This window comes from Bacillus rossius, chromosome 14 (assembly GCF_032445375.1).
Source record: "Bacillus rossius redtenbacheri isolate Brsri chromosome 14, Brsri_v3, whole genome shotgun sequence".
Taxonomy (NCBI): domain Eukaryota; kingdom Metazoa; phylum Arthropoda; class Insecta; order Phasmatodea; family Bacillidae; genus Bacillus; species Bacillus rossius.
This window is the reverse complement of record NC_086341.1, coordinates 10843858-10864104: the sequence shown is the minus strand read 5'-3', so window position 1 is coordinate 10864104 and position 20247 is coordinate 10843858. Positions and strand designations below refer to the sequence as shown.

At 35.2% G+C, this 20247-nt stretch overlaps 1 non-coding gene across 1 annotated transcript; it reads right to left on the bottom strand.

Annotated features, from left to right (window-relative positions):
- Nucleotides 1-411: 411 nt before the first annotated feature.
- Trnak-uuu (transfer RNA lysine (anticodon UUU)) lies at nucleotides 412-484 on the bottom strand. The gene has a single exon. It is a non-coding gene; the product is annotated as a tRNA-Lys (tRNA).
- Between the last annotated feature and the right edge of the window lie 19763 nt (nucleotides 485-20247).

Below are 20247 nucleotides of genomic sequence, written 5' to 3'. Positions count from 1 at the left end.
GTCATGTGGGATAGTTTGGCACACGGGTCTGGCTTTTACCTTAAGGTGTATTTTGTTGTGTTACGCATATCTAAATCACGCATAGGTGTACGATTGGGTGAGGAAAGAATACTTCCTTCTCGTCGAAGAATTATTCAGCTACTGTAGGCAAACTCAATTATCACATTTTCAGCGTATGTATTTCGTTTAAAAAAACTTGTGATCTGTTTTTACTGCTAATCAGCGCGACTTTAATCAGTTTACTCAACCTACGAAGCGAAAGCTATAAAAAATGGAATCCGAAAGGTGAGAAGTTTTAATACTTCTATAGTAATTATATAGGGTGTATTTTAAACCCAAACTGAAGAATTATCATTTGATAATTATAGCCTTGTTCAAAACCATCAATTTTCAACTTGTAAAAAACCGGATCGCCCGAACAGGGACTTGAACCCTGGACCCTTAGGTTAAAAGCCTAATGCTCTACCGACTGAGCTATCCGGGCTCATGTATGGACAAACCTAATATACAGTTATTTATATTTATATGTGTACTCACATATTGGCACACGTAAGATATTTTTGCTTAGTAGATGATATTGGACGTAAATAAGGCTCCTTCAATCTCAAAACGCCGGGAAATAAATTTTTGAGAATTTTTGTTTTCTCTCGAATAAAAGTAATTAAGTCTCAGTCAAATAATTTAGGCAAACAATAAGAACTTGAATCAGATTCGTTAGTACACGAAATGCTACAACAAGGGCGCCCATATGATAATTTGTAGGGGGGGGCCAGACTTAGGGGTATGAAGTATTTTTAATATTTTGGAAGACTTAACTGCGGCTTGTTACTAGCCATAAAATAGTTCCAGTTCTGACCCTGTTAAAATTTTTTGTCCTGTTACTAAAATAATAGACCACAGTACTCATTCGCCATAAAAAAATCTTTATTGGCTACTTTATTAATTAAATATTAACTATTTTATTGAAACAAATGAATTTTTAGAAACACAAATGCAGGAATAGAGTCCTTATACTTTTGAAGCGTCTCGGGTACACGGATATCAAGAATACAGTCCTTCAACTAATTGCTCTCTTTACCCCTAAATAAATGTCGCGTACAAATTAAATTAAAATAATTATAAAGTTTAAAACGTGTTGATCAAAAGATTCAACTTTGGGAGAGAAACGATTTGAGTATGTTATCACAGTCAGAAAACAGTTGTTTTTAAATGTAACACCTGAACTACGCTTATAATTACAGTCAAAAATTGTTTCACAATTAAATGAATATTACTATGTTTCGATATGAATCATAATTGCTTATCATTTAAAATTAGCACAGATGGATTCAGTAGTAAAGCACAGAAAAAATTAGTTTATTATTAAACTAGACTATTTAACCAAACAGTATTTAGATGTTAAGGAATTAAGTGACACCAAAACCAATGAAAATAATCGAAAATTTCTAAATGCTGACATAACTCATATATCAGCTTTCCACAGAAGAGTTTAGTTCGGCGCAATTAATCCACACAAAACAACTGGACATACTATGTCGACGCGTATTTTAAGAATATAAGAAGATCCACATCGCAGTATAATTTTTTTTTTTCGTGTCGTGTGGTGCGGGCCCCCATTTGTGGTGCGGGCCCATAGGCTACAGCCTAGATAGCCTGCGCGTAAATACGGCATTGATAAACCCTTAAATAACATGTTCAGAACTTAACTTCAGAATTAAGAGTACATTAGAACCTCGATTTTACGGAGCCCGGACTGAACGAAGCCGCGATTTTACGAATACATTTTTTTCAGGAACCATCTAAAATTCGGAAAATTTGACACCAAAATATATTTTTAAAAAAATTAAAAAAACACTATGAAAACATATAAAGATATTAATTTTTAATGCACAGCGTATTCATATTTTAAAGCTAATACAACAGCCATTTACCGTTAGTGAATATTGTATAAGTTATTGCGGCATCAAACTCAAAATCGAAAAGAAAAAATGGACTAGGTACACTTTATTTGTCGCAAAGTTCGAAATTTCTTAGATTGAAAAATTATGCCAAGGCTGTAAAAATATTTATTTTACCGCAAATGAACTATACTCAACATTCCTTACCCATTCCAACATTTCCAGCTCGTGAACATAGCAACTGAGCTTGAAACCTTGAGAAGCGTGAGAGAAAGAAACGATATTGAGTAGCTACTTCCTCTCCTTTCCGCTAATATCCAGCAACCCAAGCCATTAGGCATTATCTTGACAATTTTCGCATTAATTACCTTCGCTGCATCGGTTTCCCAGTAAAAAACGCTCAAAAATGGTATAAGTGACGCAGCAAGTAGACGTGACGAGCGGATTTTCAACTAAGCTTTTTTTTAACTTACTATACAAACAAATAATTCCCTATGGCTATCACCAATTCAAGGGCTTCTCGCACTAAAATGTACTGTGTTTTTAATGAATGTCTGTCGTTAAAGAGCAGCGTTTTTTTTCACCAAATAAGCCTATGATTAAAGACCGTAAAAATTCGCGGATTCCTTTCGAGACAGGCTGGAATCCAAACTCGTTTAGCTTAATGCTGCGTCAGTGATTGGACCGCAATTTACCTGAAGGACTCTGAGCCAATGGCAAACACTCAACAAAAGAAGTATCGAATCATAAGAATCGCAGTAAACAGTTTCCCCGAGTCGGTAGCCAATGACCATGTGATAGTTGCCAGAGTACATAGGAGAATCGTTTAGTCTATCCTAGTGGTCATTGAAACCGCGAATTTTTCCAGTCCCTACCTATGATCACTTTTATGAAACAGTACAGGTGTACACTGAACTGTGTGCTTGTTCTCCTCGATTATGTTACTAAAAGTGCGTTCATTAATATTTTTCAAGCTGATTTGTTAAAGATTAACTGATAAATATGATAAGGTGAAGTCCATAAAAATGCAAGGCAGGGAATTCTTCCAGCTCATCAACCCGACCCTGGATAGTCTCGTCTGTGTTCAGTCGTCTCTGGCAAGGAGTGGACAAGTTTGCAAACTCAAATATAAATTTATTTTAGTAACACGCGTCTTACGAAAAGGAAAGATATCCAAGAAAGGCATGTCGGACAACCTACTGTCACCACACAAAAGTTAACATGATGCAATGCGTGGTGCAACTGTGTTTAGTCGCTGTGATGTCGCTTTTATATCACTCGTGCAATGAAGCAAGTTGTGGAATGTTAAAAAAAAAAATAAGGGGAGGGCAGAGGGCAGACAGCAGTCATTGTTTTTACTATTTAATATTATATATATTCCGTTCAATAAATTATAACATGTATCTTCACAGGGTGGGGTGTTTGAAATTTTATGAAGATAACGATTTTACGAATGCAATCCAAGCGACTGTGAGCATACGTAAAATCGAGATTCCAGTGTAAATTGCTTTCGAGTCTACTGAAGGTAGCGGAATCCTTATCCCTTTAAACACTTTTGAAGGGAAAAAGTGGTTTTCCTCTAAATTAAAAATTCCAACATAAATTTTACGTTGTAGACTTTTCTGAACAATAATTCTTATTTGAGTAACTTTAAAGGTGTTAGCTTACCTTAAAAATTGTGAATATTCTGAGCGGATGTGACGAATGAGGAAAACTAAGAAACACTACATAATAACAATGGTTTTTATCTTTACACTTTTCACTTATTTATTTGCACTTAAGTTATTTATACTGACTGAATACACTAAACTAAATCTAGACCAGATGCATAAAACTGTAGGTAGACCTAAAGACTATTGAAAAATCTCTGTTTTGAAATGTTATTTGTGAACATACACATTATTATGACGAAAAAGTAGCAAAACATTTCGCCGTCTACAAGCACATGTCAACTGTCGCGTCGTCTAACTCTGACTGGTCTAAATCTGTTGTGTTGTGTTATCGCGCGAGCTTGGGTAGGAATACGAAGGGGAATGACTCGCCACGGGCGTTGCGCTTGAACAGCGTTTTCTCCCTGTACACAACACCTTATATCGCAGCAGCAGAAACTAATGCTTGAACTAACATAACAAATGAAATAGACATGTAAAAAACGATATACAATAATATCTTCGTGTTGAATCACTTCTACATAATACCGAATTTAAATAATTTTCTTTAAAGTAAAACACCTGACTACACTATATTTTTTTCCTTCCCTGAAAGCTAGGGGGGGGCCACGGCCCCCCCCTGCCCCCGGGTATGGGCGCCCTTGTGCTACAACTTTAATGCACTTTCAAATTAACATCGTAGTAGGTCAGCCATAAATTATTAGAAGTTGCAATTTACTTTTGTACTAGACAAAATATAATTTAAACTTCACCCCGAAGCAGAAAAAAAAGTACCTAATTTTATACATTTTTTGACATTTTACCATTATTAAAGATTTTGAAACCTATTTCACAATATTTTTTTATATCAAATATATGTGTTCAATCATACTTAATGGTTGCAATAACATTTTATTAATTTTTAAACTATTGTACTTAAATGATAGAAAATAATTAAATGAAATTATAATTTCACTTTCTAATTTCGTTAAGTTAAGACTCAATACTATTACTCTTTAGCTACAGAAATTCTTTAAGATTGTGACATTAAAATTTCGTAAAAAAAATAGCAGCAGTAGTCATTAAATAAATAGGCAAAATGTCAGTACAAACTTATTACGTAGGCCTTATTTTAGTATCATTTACACATATATTCACCTTCCTCATCCCACAAATTATTATTATTATGTTTCCAATTATTACAGTTATTTCCTAGCTTGTGCAAAGTACAGAGCTCATTATATTTTATCGGAGCATCAAACATTTTAATACATTTTTAGGATTTTTTTGACGCACGTCCTGCAATATATTATATTACTTTATTTAATACATATCTCAGTTATTGGCATAAATAGGTAATAAAACTGCGAGGCTTGAAATCACTTTCAAGTATGTGAAATTTACCGTACACAATACACATTTCACAGTGGCGAAGTTATACATCCCAAATGTTCCAAGAAGTGCATAATTTCATGTTCTGTTAATTTTTGTGAGGGCCTAGTCTACAATCTGATTAGTAAATCTTGTCCTGGAATGCAAGAGGGAACAAATTTAAGTAATCATCTTCTCTGGTTGGGTTAAATTTGTCATTTTCGCTAACAAATATTCATGCTTCCGAATTACGTATAGTAATATCGGGATCAGCATATCCATAACGCATCTCATCCTTAGATCAGTGTGCAGTTTTATGGGCATTTAATTTCTCTTTCCAATGCACGATCTTTGTTAATAGAGCTGTCCTTGTTTCGTTGAGCTCAGTTGCCATTTATATTCCATAGAGCGCAAAAGTTTCAGACATATTTTGTAATGTAATGAATTTTTTTTTTTTTAATATATTGGAAAATTGTATTTTGTTAGGTAAAATTTAGAATGATTGTGAAAATAAAATTTCCTGGTGTATTTCATCAAAACCATCATGTGTTATATTTCCATTTTTTTTAAAGGGGATGTGATTGAAATACGTCATCTTGATTTCAGCCGTTTTTGTTAACATTTTATTTTTTATAATTTAATTTTAAGAAGTTTGGCTATTTTCAGCGTTTCACGTATTTTGATAGAATGCCTTTTTATTATTAATACTGAGTGACTGTTACAAATGGTTTCTCCTGTGAATCAACAATTGGTGTTTAGCATTTACGATGGTATACGAAATAAAGACTTTTAATTTTAACGACACGGGTAGTACGTATCAATCTGGCAACAGTGTTCGTCATTTACTGTCCGTTGAACTCACCACTCTAGCACAGAACGAGGACCCTCGCAGAAGCGAAATGAGGTGGCGGATCATTTGATGTAGGCGTGTTCGGGCGTTTATTGGCCGCTCGCATCCACTGGAAGTGTCCTGTTTTCTGATTGGCCGCTCCACGCCGTGGAATATCTCGCGTTGGGTACGTGCATGACAGTCCGACTATCTCAAACGCCTTTTTCAAAGAAAGGTTAGCTGGGGAAAAAAAAAAAAAAAATTCACAATTTATATAATGATTGCCTAACTGAAGTAGGGTATCGTCCGTCAAGATTCAAACTGAATGAACCAATGAAACATCAACCGAACTTTAGAAACAGGATAAAACAAATGTTTGATGAATACCGAAGATATCTGATTGCATCAAGCAAATACCGTATTGAAGTGTTGGTGACGTCATTGTACCACGGTTTTTATTATCTAAACTAATAATAAAACTGTTCAAAGCAAAAAGTCTGTACATTAGATTAAAAGATGAAAAAAAAACTATTGCAAATAACTATGTACATTATTGAGAACACAAAAATATAGTTTTTTTTTTAATTTTTGTCTGTTTGTTTGAGCATCAAACGAAAACTACTGGATGGATTTTGATTAAGTTTTTTTTAATGGAAAGCTCTTTGGCTAACTTAGAATCTAGGATATGTCTAAATACAGAATCCCAACCCTAAGGGGGTGTAAAAGGGGTGAAATTTTTTAACAATTATTAATTATATATCTGAAACTAATACAACTTAAAAAAATATAATGGGTAACAACAAATATCAGTCGAAATCTACCCTCCACTATTTTTATATTTTGCGAATTTCAAACCCTAAGAAGTGAAACGTTGTTATGTTTTAAAACTTAATAATTATATATCCGTATTTAATTAGGCGTAATGAATGATTTAGGGTGCCAATTAAGACCATACGAAAACTTCCATGCACAATTATTTTATTTTGTGAAATTCAACCCCTAAGGGAGAAAATGCGAAATTTAATCCGTAATAAATGAAAAAAAAATGGTGAGTATATTTTGATTATCCGAATTAAATCAAACATAGTAAAATATTTTGTCTACCAATAATAAACATACGAAAACTACCAACTAAAATTTTCCCATTTTGCGAAATTCCAGCCATAAGGTGTGAATAAGGGGTAAATATGGTTTTAAGATAAATTATTGCAACTTTGAATTTAATCAAGCACAATAAAAAAAATTGGGTACTAATAATCCACATACGAAAACTAAAAACCACTGTTATACCATTTTGCTTTATTCAATCTCCCCGCAACAGACGCATTGCTGGTGCACGATGGGACACGGCCAGGCCCATATTTACAGCGAAACGGGTCTGGCGCCATTAACTCGTATATAGTCATTTTCTTGATCATCAGAGTACGTGCCAAGCGTATTCCTACATTCGTATATATATATATATATATATATATATATATATATATATATATATATATATATATATATATATATATGGTCACCAGGGCACGTGACAAGCATATTCGTAACTTATATGCCAAATAAAACTTTATGACATAAAACTATCTTGGAATACATTTTGTACATTTTAATGGTCATAACTAGAGACCGGAAAAATTCGCGGATTCATTTCGCGATAGTCTAGAATCCAAAAATGTTTGCCTATTTACTGCATCAGTGATTGGGCCACAGTTTATCTGAATGATACTCGGCCAATGGAAAACCTTTAACAAAAGAAGTATCGAACCACGAGCGTCCCAGTTAACAGGTGTCACGAGTCAGTAGCCAATGAGCAGGTGTAATTTTCTCGCGTGCATAGAGGATCATGGAGTCTATCCTATAGGTCATTGAAATCGCGAATTTTTCCGGTCTCTACCAATCACTGATGCAGTAAAAAGGCAAACGTTTTTGGATTCTAGACTATCACCAAATGAATCCGCGAATTTTTCCGGTCTCTAGTCATAACAAAAAATAAACGCAACTTAAAAACGTACTTGAGAAAATTATAAGGACGAAGATGCTGCTCTCTAGTATTTTGGCCGTAACACTTGCATTGAGGTAGCAATCATTTTTCTAATTTTTTTCTTCTTCAAATATTTACCCTTCCTCACCCCTGAGAAAAAAATTCCGGTATCCTAATTAGTTAAATAATTCCAGCAACGCTACGGCAAGAATGATTATTGGGAGGAAAGGAAGTGGAGGAAGAGAGCTCGAAAGCTCCACAGAGAAGGAGGGGGAGAGAGTGGTTTCCAAAGTCACTGGTGAGTGCAGACTCGAACGGGAGACGCGAGCTGAACAAGTAAGGGAAGCCTACAACCCACGTAGTTTCGGTTCCCTGCAAGAATTTCCGAAGATTTCCGAAGTTTTGCGTTTTTTTTTTTGGTATCAACGCCACTTCAGCCGCTAAATCAGAAGTTTCCAATGGAAAAAAGAATGTTGTGACTGACCTAACCTAACCTAACCCCTTCGATTTTTTTTTTTAAATTTCAATTTTTGAGAGAAATATGAAGTTGCACGAACGTGGTAGGGAACCGAGACTACGTGAGTTGTACACTTCCCGAACAGTAAGTAATTCGACCGGGCGCCCGTTGAAGTGCTGTCGTAGTTTGGAGAGGACCTTGGCGGAGGACGGGTGGAAGGGGGAGGTCGGAGGGTTGACGACGGGGGGCGTGGCACTCGACAAATGCCGGTGTCGCCGCTGTGTCGTGCGATCCATCACCACCGCCCGCTCCATCGCCCGCTCTCGTCTGCCATCTCTCTTCTCGGCCCTCGAAGCTGGAGAAGCCTAAAGATGTACATCAAGCTCTGTCCCTGCCCGAACACGCCAGAATATTCACCTTCAGGCCAACCTCGGCATTTGTTTTATTTTTGCGCAGGAAAAAAAAATGAATTCAAATATTGAAAGTGGTCGGTAAGGTTAGCTACATTAAAACACCTTAAAACACTATGGACGGTTAGTTAGGTTAGTATATAGTTACATTAAAATAAGCAGAGAAAAATAAATATATATAAATAAACCCGAGGTTGGCCGAAGGTGAATATTCGGAAGTGTTCGGGCAGGGACAGAGCTCCATGTACGTCTTAAGCTGGGTTTACGATTGATTTCCTTAAGAATTATAACTTAACATCGAGCACACGATTAAGTCAAAACTACATTTTCCAGTTTATGATTGACATAGAAGTCGTTAATTCTAACCAATCACAGCACAAAACACATGGTCGGCCATTGTTCGAAACGGAGAAGCAGGTTTGAAATAGGTTATTGACAAATGAGATATCTATTTTTCTAAATGGATGATGATTACAAATGACAAATATACGAATTCTAACCCAAAATACTGCCTCGCTCGGTCCAATAATAAGACATAAACTTCCGGTTGAAAGGTTCCGGTTTGTTGTGATTGGTCGCTTCCCTTAAGTCTTAACGAAAAATATAAAATATAACAATTTCTGTTAAGTCTTAAGTCATCATATGGTTCGCACACGACCCGTCAAAATTCACACACGACAATCATAAACCATTCCACTAGTTTACATAGAGTCATATGGTAAGTACACGACTAAGTCTTAATTCTTAATTCTTAATTTTCAATCGTAAACCCACCTTTAGGTTTCCCCTCGAAGCTGGGGCCAAAGAACAAGGAGGGAGATGTAGCAGTGCGACACTTATAGTGGAAACTGAAATCATGTTTTTGCGCGACATCTGTTGGGTGGGGCCATAACAACTGGCAAAAAAAAAACCGGACGGACGGGTTAAACCCAACGTGTTAGGTTTACAATATTAATTTAACCACTTGACGACTGATTGCTTGATAAACTATAGCTGTAGCAAACCGTATGTATTCGGTACTGAGTAACGGGTGCGCCATCTAGTACCGAGTAACGAAACGTTACACACGAAAGCATTTCCTTACTCGCATTTTTCGTAGTATGGAACAGTTCACTTGTAGTTCTACACTTTACCTATTAAATCAAATTAAATTTAGAATGACTTAAACACAAGTCTGGTTCAAAATACGGAAAAGTGGAAAAAATGCACCTCACGCAGTTTGGTATGTACTTAAAGTATAAGTATGTTTTCTACAAATTACGAATGTGGCGACGCCGCGACGTCATACTGTACGCGTACGCAATACGACTCGATTCGTTGCTCTAACACAACACTCTATGATAAACTGATTTAAACTGTGCGAGAAATACTTAATGCTGTTTTGTAAAAAAAACATGTTCTATATAAATTAGTAGGAGATTAAAATTTTCTGGTATGCTACACCACAAAATATAGTGAATTAAGTTTCACTGGTTTGGTTGCCTGGTTATACCTCATGCACTACTTCTCACAATCAGTGACGCTATGTTAGTAGTATATTATGAAAGCTACACTCTAGCGGGTAGGCTCGGAACTATTTCAAATAACTAGGTCTCAGTCTCGGCGATTAGAGTTTCTCCCCCGTGGCTGGGGCGGCGTGCGCAGCTTCGGAAGAATCCATTGGGTCGTTACCACAACGCCGAAATACCACAATGCCGAACGTACAATAACGCCGAATGCCAAATTGACCGCAACGCCGACAGCTAGAGAACTGCTGTGTACCACAACGCCGAAATACAGTAACGCCGAAAAATGTTGCTGCGGGGAGGGCGGCCACAGGAACAAAATGAAAAACAACTGAATGAATTTGTGTGTGTTTCTTAAATGTATATTAACGCCGAAATACCACAACCTAACCTAATCTAACCTAGCCTAACCTAGCCTAACCTAACCTAACCTTTGTGGCAGTCCTGCAATGACAGTTTTCGGCGTTAATGTATTTCGGCGTTGTTGTAATTCGGCGTTGTGGTACACAGCAGTTTTCTAGCTGTCGGCGTTGTAGTCAATTTGGCATTCGGCGTTATGGTTTTCGGCGTTATTGTACGTTCGGCGTTGTGGTGCGTCCTTGAAACACCATTGCTCCTGCTACCAGAGTGGTGTCTGTGTCCGCTGCAGATGGATTGGTAGTTCTGTTTCTGTATCTCGATTTATTTCAACTGTAAATTTTTAGGAGAGTGAAAACGTCTAAAAACCGTGTTTTCAGAATAATTTTCAGGCATGGAGCATCCTGTAAAGATTCTTGAAAGCGCTGAAGGGACTTGCGTTACACCATTATTTGATCTATAAAATAATTATCTTAGTGGTTCCACTAAAATGTTTTCTTGTTTATATACAGATAATGTTTTAAATGGCCACAATTCTAACAGTTAAATACATTTACGCACAATACTAGTTAAAGTATGTACAAGCATAAATACCAAAATATGGCAAAAACTTAATTTTTTTTCACACCGAAATTTTGTCAATAATGTCAGGGTTACAGCTCAAATCTCATAGTTGCCCTATAAACGAGAAGACTGCGCGCCAGTCCACAACCTTGCGCTTAGAGGCGATACGGCGCTAGAAGCACCAGCGCCATTATGCCAATTCTTTTTTCCCTTTCTATTCATTACAATTATTGAAGGTCTGATTCGGTTACTTAACACAATGGCTCTCTTGCGTTCGTTCCTGTCACAAATATTTTCAATGGATATTTATTAAGTGTTATATAACAGGTGCAAACAAAAGGAAGGCGAGTGTACGTAATCACTGTCTCTTGAGCAGCGTTTCAAAGCTACCGTATAACGCTTGGTGAATACATGGTGAATAAAAGGCCACCAAACTAAAAATTCAAGAGAGCTGTCTTTATATAATGTACAGCAATAAGACCTAAGTACTATATGTATTGGTTGTTTTCTGCTACCTGTTCGTGGTTCAGGATTGGAGATTATCGGCCGCCATCTTGGATTGTGACTTCACGGCGGCCATCTTGGATGACCTTGATCATGACCTTGGCGGAATCCAAATTGGTGACCGGGGCCAAGGACACAATGTCCCCGTATATAAAAGTGCAACGTTTGTGAGTAGGGTACACAATTCTAAGATGGCGGGTGTGATGTAATGATTCAATATGCCGGAAAGTTCTAACAATTAAATGGCGGAATGTTCTAGAAAACAAAATGGCGAAATTCAAGGTGGTGGTTGGGCTCAAGGTCAAAGGTCACAGCCAAAGTCACCCAAGATGGCCACCGTGACATCACAATCCAAGATGGCGGGGGACAATTTCCAATCCTGAACCATGAACTAGTAGCTGTAGGAACCAATATATACCTACTACTCTCTTAGAACCAATTAATGCCATAAAAATAAATATTCAACTCTCCGTGTGACACAGAGACTTAAGCTATACATATGTTCACGAGTCTGGCTCCATGAATAGGATACGATCCCATCAGTAGGATACGATCGGCAGGATACGTCTGGTAGGACGAACCATTGCTGCAAGGGGTTAAAAATAATAGAGGTAGAGTTAAAAAAAATCATAATATCATTATCAAATACACTATTAAATCCATTCTTATTTGTTGTAAAACCTTAAAAAATTATCTAAAACTTCCGTGTGAAATAATTGTTTATACAATCACCATTCATTACTGCAAGAGCTGGAAAAAATCAAATACATAACTCCCTTTATATGAACACTGTGAAATTCGTTCAACTTGTACGTAAACCGTAATAATATTATCAAAATCTTTTTTTCTGAAACAATTTTGATACGACCAATTATAACTGCAAGGGGTGCAAAAAAAAAGGGGGGGGGGTGTGTGTTTGGAGGACAAATATATTCATATTTCCTTTAGTATGCACACAATCTAAACAGTTCAAATTTTTTTTAAATCATATAATTTTTATCTAAAACTTTTGGCTGAAACTAATTTTGATAAGACAAACCATTCTTGCAAGGGATTGAATAAAAAAGGTAAAAAAAAAATCATAATTTCCGTACCAAGTACGCTATTAAGTCAGTTATTATTTATTGTAAAAATCTTAAAAGATTATTTACAACTTTCTTCCGAAATAATTTTTTATACAACCAACCATTCATGTAAGAGGTGAAAAATAACCGGGGTTGAGAGTAAAAAAAAAAATATCTTCCTTAGTAAGTACACTATCAAATCCGTTCAAGCTGTTTGTAAACCTTTTAAATATTATCTAAAACTTTTGGCTGAAACAATTTTTGATACAACCAACCATTTCTGCTAAGAGTGAAATAAACAGGGGTTAAAGAAAAAAAAATCCCAACTAACGTATAAGGTAACCTGTAAAATCTAAAACAATTTATTGTAAATCTTCTAAAAAATTATCCGAAATTTTGACACAAAACAATTTTTTATAAGACGAACCATTACTACAAGGGGGTAAAAAAATAGGGGTAAAATAAAAAAAATAATCATTTCCATATCATGTAAACTATTAAATCAGTTTTTATTTATTGTTAAACATGAAAATATTCTCTACAACTTTCATGTGAAATAATTTTTCATACATCTAAAACTACAATGTGTGGAAATAACATGGATTGAAAGAAAAAAAAATAATCTAATTTGTTTAGTAGTTATGCAATCAAATCCATTATAATTTATTGTAAAAATTCTAAAAATTGTCTATAACCTTTGGCTGCAACAATTTTTGGAGAATCGAATAACTGCCGTAAAAAACTGGGGTTGAAATAAAAAAAAACTTCCTTATTTTTAAATTCGTTAGAATTTAATTCAAACAATCCTAATATTATCTTAAAACTTGTTCCAAAGCATATTTTTAAACGACTATCGATGAGTGCAAGGGATGAAAAAAAAAAAAAAAAAGTTTGAAGAACCAAAAAAAAAAAAAATCGTAAAATACCATGGTAAGCATAATATGAAATTCTTTTTAAGATATTCGATGCTGGACGTATTGAATTAAAAAATCATTCCAAACACTTTCGCTGCATGGGATATGAAAACAAATGTTTTATCCCATCATTTTGGAATATTGGACAACACATGGAATGCCATTAAATTAAATTGTTCCAGAAGTTTACAGAAGTGTCCAGAACATTTCCATACGTGCTTCGAAATCTACCTACGCCCTGTAGGTTGTGCCAAAAGGGATTTTTACATTCGTAATTTTTGAAGTTATACTTCTTTAGGTGCGTTATGAAAAAATGATGAGAGTGAAATGTTAAGATGCGCGCGCATCACTGTAACACAAAATTAACAGGTTGAAGCTGCCCGCTAAACCGCTCATTAAGTCTCGAAAAAAAGGTACCAACAAAATAGAAATAGAACCTTTATTAGTCGCGCATGTTGGCACGCTCGTCGCCTCTGATCACTGTTTTCATATTTATAATATTTATCCAAATGTTTCTAGTTTCTACATTCACAACACGTGTTTTAGTTTCATACAAGTGCGAATTATAAATGTGCTAATAAATTATATTCAGTATCAGTGATTTAAATTGAATATTTTGATTAATATTATTTACTAATCATAAATATTAGTAAAAAAAATTTGCTTATATACTTTTTCAAGTGCTCTAATATAATTGAGGTTAACTATCCGTATGTATTATTTATTGATAAAAATTAAAATATTATTTAAAATAATTAATACTAAATATTATTAAATTATTGTTAAATATTTATTATTGGTTATTTAAAATCTACAAAATAAATAAAACATTTAATAAAAAAGTGATAAAAATTAAAATCGAACATCAAATTAAAACAATTATTTTTTAATATTTAAAATTAAATTGAATAAATAATAAATATTTATAAAAATAAATGAACAAATTTAATGAAAACTTTTTGATAAAAATGAAAAGTGAATATCAAATTAATAAACTAATAAATATAAAAAAAGAATAAACTGAAATTAAAATTTTGAACTTATTATTAAATTTATTTATTTTCTTTTAAAATATTAAATAATCAATAATAATTATTTAAATTTAAGAATCTTATCATTTTTAGTACATATTATGTCATAGATATATCTTTATTATTCTCATCGAAATTTTATTTATTCAATTTTTCAAATTCAAACTGAACTTTATTCACTGTGCTGGCTAACTTTTTCCAGCCCTTTTATTATTTTATCGTAATTAATTATTTGCATGCAATTAAAAACTATTTTTTTTAAAGGATGCCAAAAAGAAGTATATAACTTCTCACGCGCGTACATGAGTACACGCGCCCATTTTTTTTTTTTTTTTTGTTCACTCGGTTTGCATGCATATATTTCGACTGCAACGTTTTGAACGAATGGACACGGGGCATCATACACAGTTTTCATCCCCTAGCTGTCGTCCCTTCAGGGACCACGTGGAGCAGGCGGCTGCCCCCGGGGGTTGGCTGGGCCCTCGGATTGATCCCGCCTGGTCCAGGGGCGAGGCGTCCGCTCCCCCCTCCCTCCCTCCCAACCCCTCCCCCCGCCAACAGGCGCCGCGGCGTCGCTATTGATCGACGCCACCTGCCGGCTCATGGCTGCCGCGTCCCGTCTTCCCGCCGCGCGCGGGCTCTGTTTCCCGACTCACTTCAGCCCTTGAGGATCCACGTGAAAATTCTCCTTACAACCCATTTTATAAACCACGCAAAGATCGCTACATGCAAAAACGTTCAGCAACATTTTTTTATTTCCTTCAGAGAACCACACAGAAAAAAAAAATTCTGTACGTTTACGAAACCAGTTGCCAAGGAAATACGTTTTTTTTTCTCGAAAAAAATTGGTTGTCTGTAAAGTAGGTTTACGGACGATAGTTTAACGTGACAACGTCATAACAATATATTGATGAAATGATTGCATACTTTATGAATAAAATTGAATAATTTTTATTTTAATAATAAAAGAATAAATACTTGAAATTATACTAGTAATCAGATTTTTAAAATGCAAGAATAATTAACCTTTATTGCCGAAATTGTTGTTGTAATAAGCAATGAAAACCACATTAAGTTTTCACTTCACTTAATTCACAGTCGAGTGGAAGAGAGATAGATGCGGTGCAAGCGTACAATGAGCGTAACGGGACACAGCATAACGGAATAATGTGCGTAACGGGATACAGCGTAACGGAACAATGTGCGTAACGGGACACTTTTTCGTGCGTGTAGCCGGCGTTCATCGATTTATTAGACGTCACGTCGATAATATTGAGTTTTCCTTATGAAAATTGGCACATACATTTATATTTTAGTTTAAATATTTTTTTAAACAACGGGAAAAAAGATAATTGAGTATTCGCCAATTTTTGTTGTATTATGCTTATTATGTAGGTAATGTTATTCAGCGAACGTTTTTGAAGTAACTTTAACCGTTAGAGGTACTAGGGACAACACAAAGCATAAATCTCCGGGTAAGAATACGAACCCAGCATCATTGCAAACACTGTTTTGTAGTGATACAGCAGTTTACAAGTAAATCTATAAATTAAAAAAAATATCTGTAATTTTACATGAACATTTCTGTTCCATTTACAAAAAATAAATGCAGTTTATAAACTACGTAAGGCGCAATAACAACGCAAGTATTTTTTAACCTCTTAACTTTCTTGCGTTTTGTCTTGCATTTCCGAAGGCCATATTGGAAGAGAGGTGTTCCGAAAATGAAGATGTTCTGTGTAATACATACTACATGACGTTTTGATTGTTAAACTTAGTAAAAGTGAATAACACTTTTAAATCAAATTACGGACAATATATTTTATTCTCATTATTAATATGATTTCTCAATTTGTTTGCTATTACTTTAATATTTTAAGTTAAGGTTTAGTGACGTCTTGAGACTTGCGAGCTATATAAACAAAAGTGATTTTCTTGCATCGTATGAGTGTTGCCTGTTGCGTTGTTGCAATCGTTCCGTCGTTTATAAACTAGGCCTAAATTATGCCACACTTTTTTTTAAATGTGTATTATTGTCTCAGTATACAGCATTTGATAGACAAGATGGCGGACGCCACGGTAAAAAAAAATGATTCCTGCACTCTAGCAGGTAAAAATTAAACTGATATAGTGACAGCACCCTCTAGCAAACGAAATTAAGATGGCGGCCTCCGGCTAACAACAAGATGGAGGACTCAAGATGACTGCCATCACGCCATACTGGCTGGCGGAATATCTGTCTCGTCATTAGTGGTGCGAGGTGAGCCTACCGGTGGCTTCCCTGGAGGAAGGATCTATCGCCATTTATAATCGAATGTCCTCTCGGATTCGAAACGACGACTCCATGACGCAAGTACTTTTTTATTAAAATTTAATCTAATTTATTTTTTATTAATTTTAAACTTTTTTCCGTTATAATTGTATAATAATTACGAATTAGGACCGTTAAGAAAATGGCAAATTATATAATTCAAGATTGTGGCCATAAAGAAAAGTGCCACGTTTCTGGAATCCAAGATGGCGACCGTATCGAAAAGTGCAACGGTGACGTCTTAGTTCAAAATTGCAAAATTTTTATAAAAAATGTTTTAATTAAATTTTTATGAATTTTAAAATATTGCCTGATTTACTAGCATAATAATTACGGTTTTTCAAGATGGCGGGTGTAACGAAAAGTGAAAAGTTACTGGAATCCAAGATGGTGGGTATGACGTAAACAATGTTTTATTAAATTTTATTTAAATTGTATATAATAATTTTTTCAATATATTATACATAGGCTAAATTACATTTTTACTCTCTGCGGAAATCAAATCGAGGATTGTGATCGATTGGATAACTAAGTAAACAATTTATTCAAATATTTTTTGTAATTTTGTTGGTTGAAAATTAAAGATTTAAATTTTACGGTCATGGTCAAGGTGTAAGGTGAAGGTCATGACATCGGCGGCTTAGGGCGGCTAGACGATAGGGAATTTATACCACTATGGGGAATTGTCTTTTTTTCTGTGAATTTTTTTGGAAGTCATTGGTTAAAATTTAAATATTTTGTATTTATGTCTGTAATTTTTCCAGAATTTCTAGCTTAAAAATTACAGAATTTCAAGATGGCAGCCAAGACGACCGACAAAATAGTGGACGTCACAGTAATAAATGATTCGAGCATCTAGCGGACAAACATTAAACTAACATGGCTGCAACGCACTCTGGCAGACGTTGTGTACACTAGCGCTCCTGGTATAGATTACTGAAAACAAGATGCTGACGACGCCCTCTAGCAAGCGATTTGTGTTAACTAGCGCTTCTGGTATCATGTATTGAAAAAAGTAAATTTGGCGGGTGGGTAACGAACATGTGATGTTAATTATTCCTTCAAATTAAAAAAAATTACAAGTCAGAATGTGTGTTAATTTTTTATATAATTTCTCAATCTTGTAAATGTATCGATGGCCCTGTGGTAAAAGGTGTATGTTTACCAATCTATGTGCAATTAATGTCATGTTTCGAATCACAGCGCTTCAAAAATATTTTGTAAAAAATAATTAAAGTTATTGAGCTGATGAAGACTACAACATTAGCAGGTAATTGAACATCGACCTTATGTACATGAAAGAAAAGCAATGCTGGCTCTCTCTTGGAGAAAACAGCAGAAACAAAGATGTTGTTATCCAAGAAGGCTGCATCCAGCGGAACAGAAAAAAACCAAGATGGCGGTCGTGTAGTAATCCAAGAGGGCGTCCTCTAGCAGACGACAACAAAATGGCGGCTGTGTCGTCAGAATTCAAGATGGTGTCCTAACGAAAATTGAATCATTCAGGGATTGGGGTGCTCTATGTCAAGATGGCAAAATTTAAGGTCAAAGATTAAACGTCATAGTCAAGTTCAAGGTCAAATTAAAATATTAAGATCAAGGTCATCCAAGATGGCCGCCGTGACGTTGTCGGAGATGTAGGTTTCAAAACAGAAGCCACCACCTCATACCTCGCCCAGGTTCCATCGCTCGGAGCCCCTTGTTACTACTCTCTAGAATTTATTAAGTTTATTTGATTCACTTGGAACTGTAATTTTCAAATTTACACTCAATAATCTAAAAGTATCTCTTATTATAGAAATCCAAGTAGACGTATACTTTGGAAAGTATTTGTCTGTCTGTCTGCAGTTTGTATTATCTATTTTTTTTTACTCATTTACTTATACTATAATGAAACTAATAAGGTTCAGTACACGTTATCTTTGGAAGGATGACACGTATTTTGAACTTTAATACTGTTGGTTATTACTTAAATGATCCTTTATGCCAATGAAATAAATTATATTGTTTTCAAATCACTTAGATATTATTAGAATAATTAAGTATGACTCACAAGATACATAATAAATTACATTCAAGTATTTATCATTAGCTTTTAAATTATATAAAGTATGTAAAATATGAGTATTAACATAAAACCTTCTAAAACTCATATTATAACACTAAGTATATGTTTGCATGGTTGTTTTTGCCTAAACGACTGAAATCAGTCTGTAAATACTTCCTACAAACAAATATTAACCTTATTGAGTTGATTCAACATTATTATAAATAAACGTTATTAAAAATTTTAAAAATAATAATCCATTGACAGGGTATTATATACGCCCCTTGAGGCTATCAAGCGCTCTCTCTACCGCCGTGCTACTAAATCTCTTGGGAATATAAAACGAGAGAATGCATTATAATCTTTGTAAAGCCAGCTACCTTAGGTATTTTAACACTTGCGATTATATTTTACTATGACTATTTTAATTTACCAAAAATATTCCAGGGTCGTTTAAGTATCGTAAAATAATCATTTGGCACACCAAACACATTTGGCATGTTCCCTAATGTTCACGTATATGACTACATACGGGTTTATGTAATGTTGCTACACGTTCAAGTCCGTCATTTTTTTGTGACACATTTTTCCGTTCGCCGACTTCCTTTCCATTTTTCACTAAATTACATTCCTTCCAAAAAAAATGCCGTATACACCTAGAGCTGAGATGTTAACACACATCAACAATCATTTGAACGCAAAATTAATTTTATCATAATATCAGTTTGTCAGTTTTCACGATGATGCCTGCAACTGGTCCACACAAGGCTGTCAGGCTGTACTCCTATAGTCCACGACAGGATGTTGTGTTGGCCCTGTAACGCTACATTTTTTTTTTTCCTAACCTAAGTTAAAACTAAGTGTGTAAGGGAGGGGTATAGGTAGGGAAGACTCTAAGTGCGTCTCAGGGCAAGCCCTATACGCTCCAAACATGCGGGTTTTTAACCATGCAGAAAAGGTCACGTGCATCATGTGCTAGGAGGGGACGCTACATGAACACGAGGTACGTTTTTTTTTTTTCCTAACCTAAGTTAAAACTAAGTGTGTAAGGGAGGGGTCTAGGTAGGGAAGACTCTAAGTGCGTCTCAGGGCAAGCCCTATACGCTCTAAACATGCGGGTTTTTAACCATGCAGAAAAGGTCACGTGCATCATGTGCTAGGAGGGGATTGGCCAGCCATGGCAGACGTTTTCGCCATGACTAACTCCCCTCACTCTTAATTCTAGACTAAAACTAGATAAGTTGGGCCCAGGTAAAACCTCCATAGACAGAGGGAAAACCCTGGGCACATACATGCGGGATGCAAAGGTCATGCATTATTACAAGCAGGTGGATTACAGGAATAGAAGGATG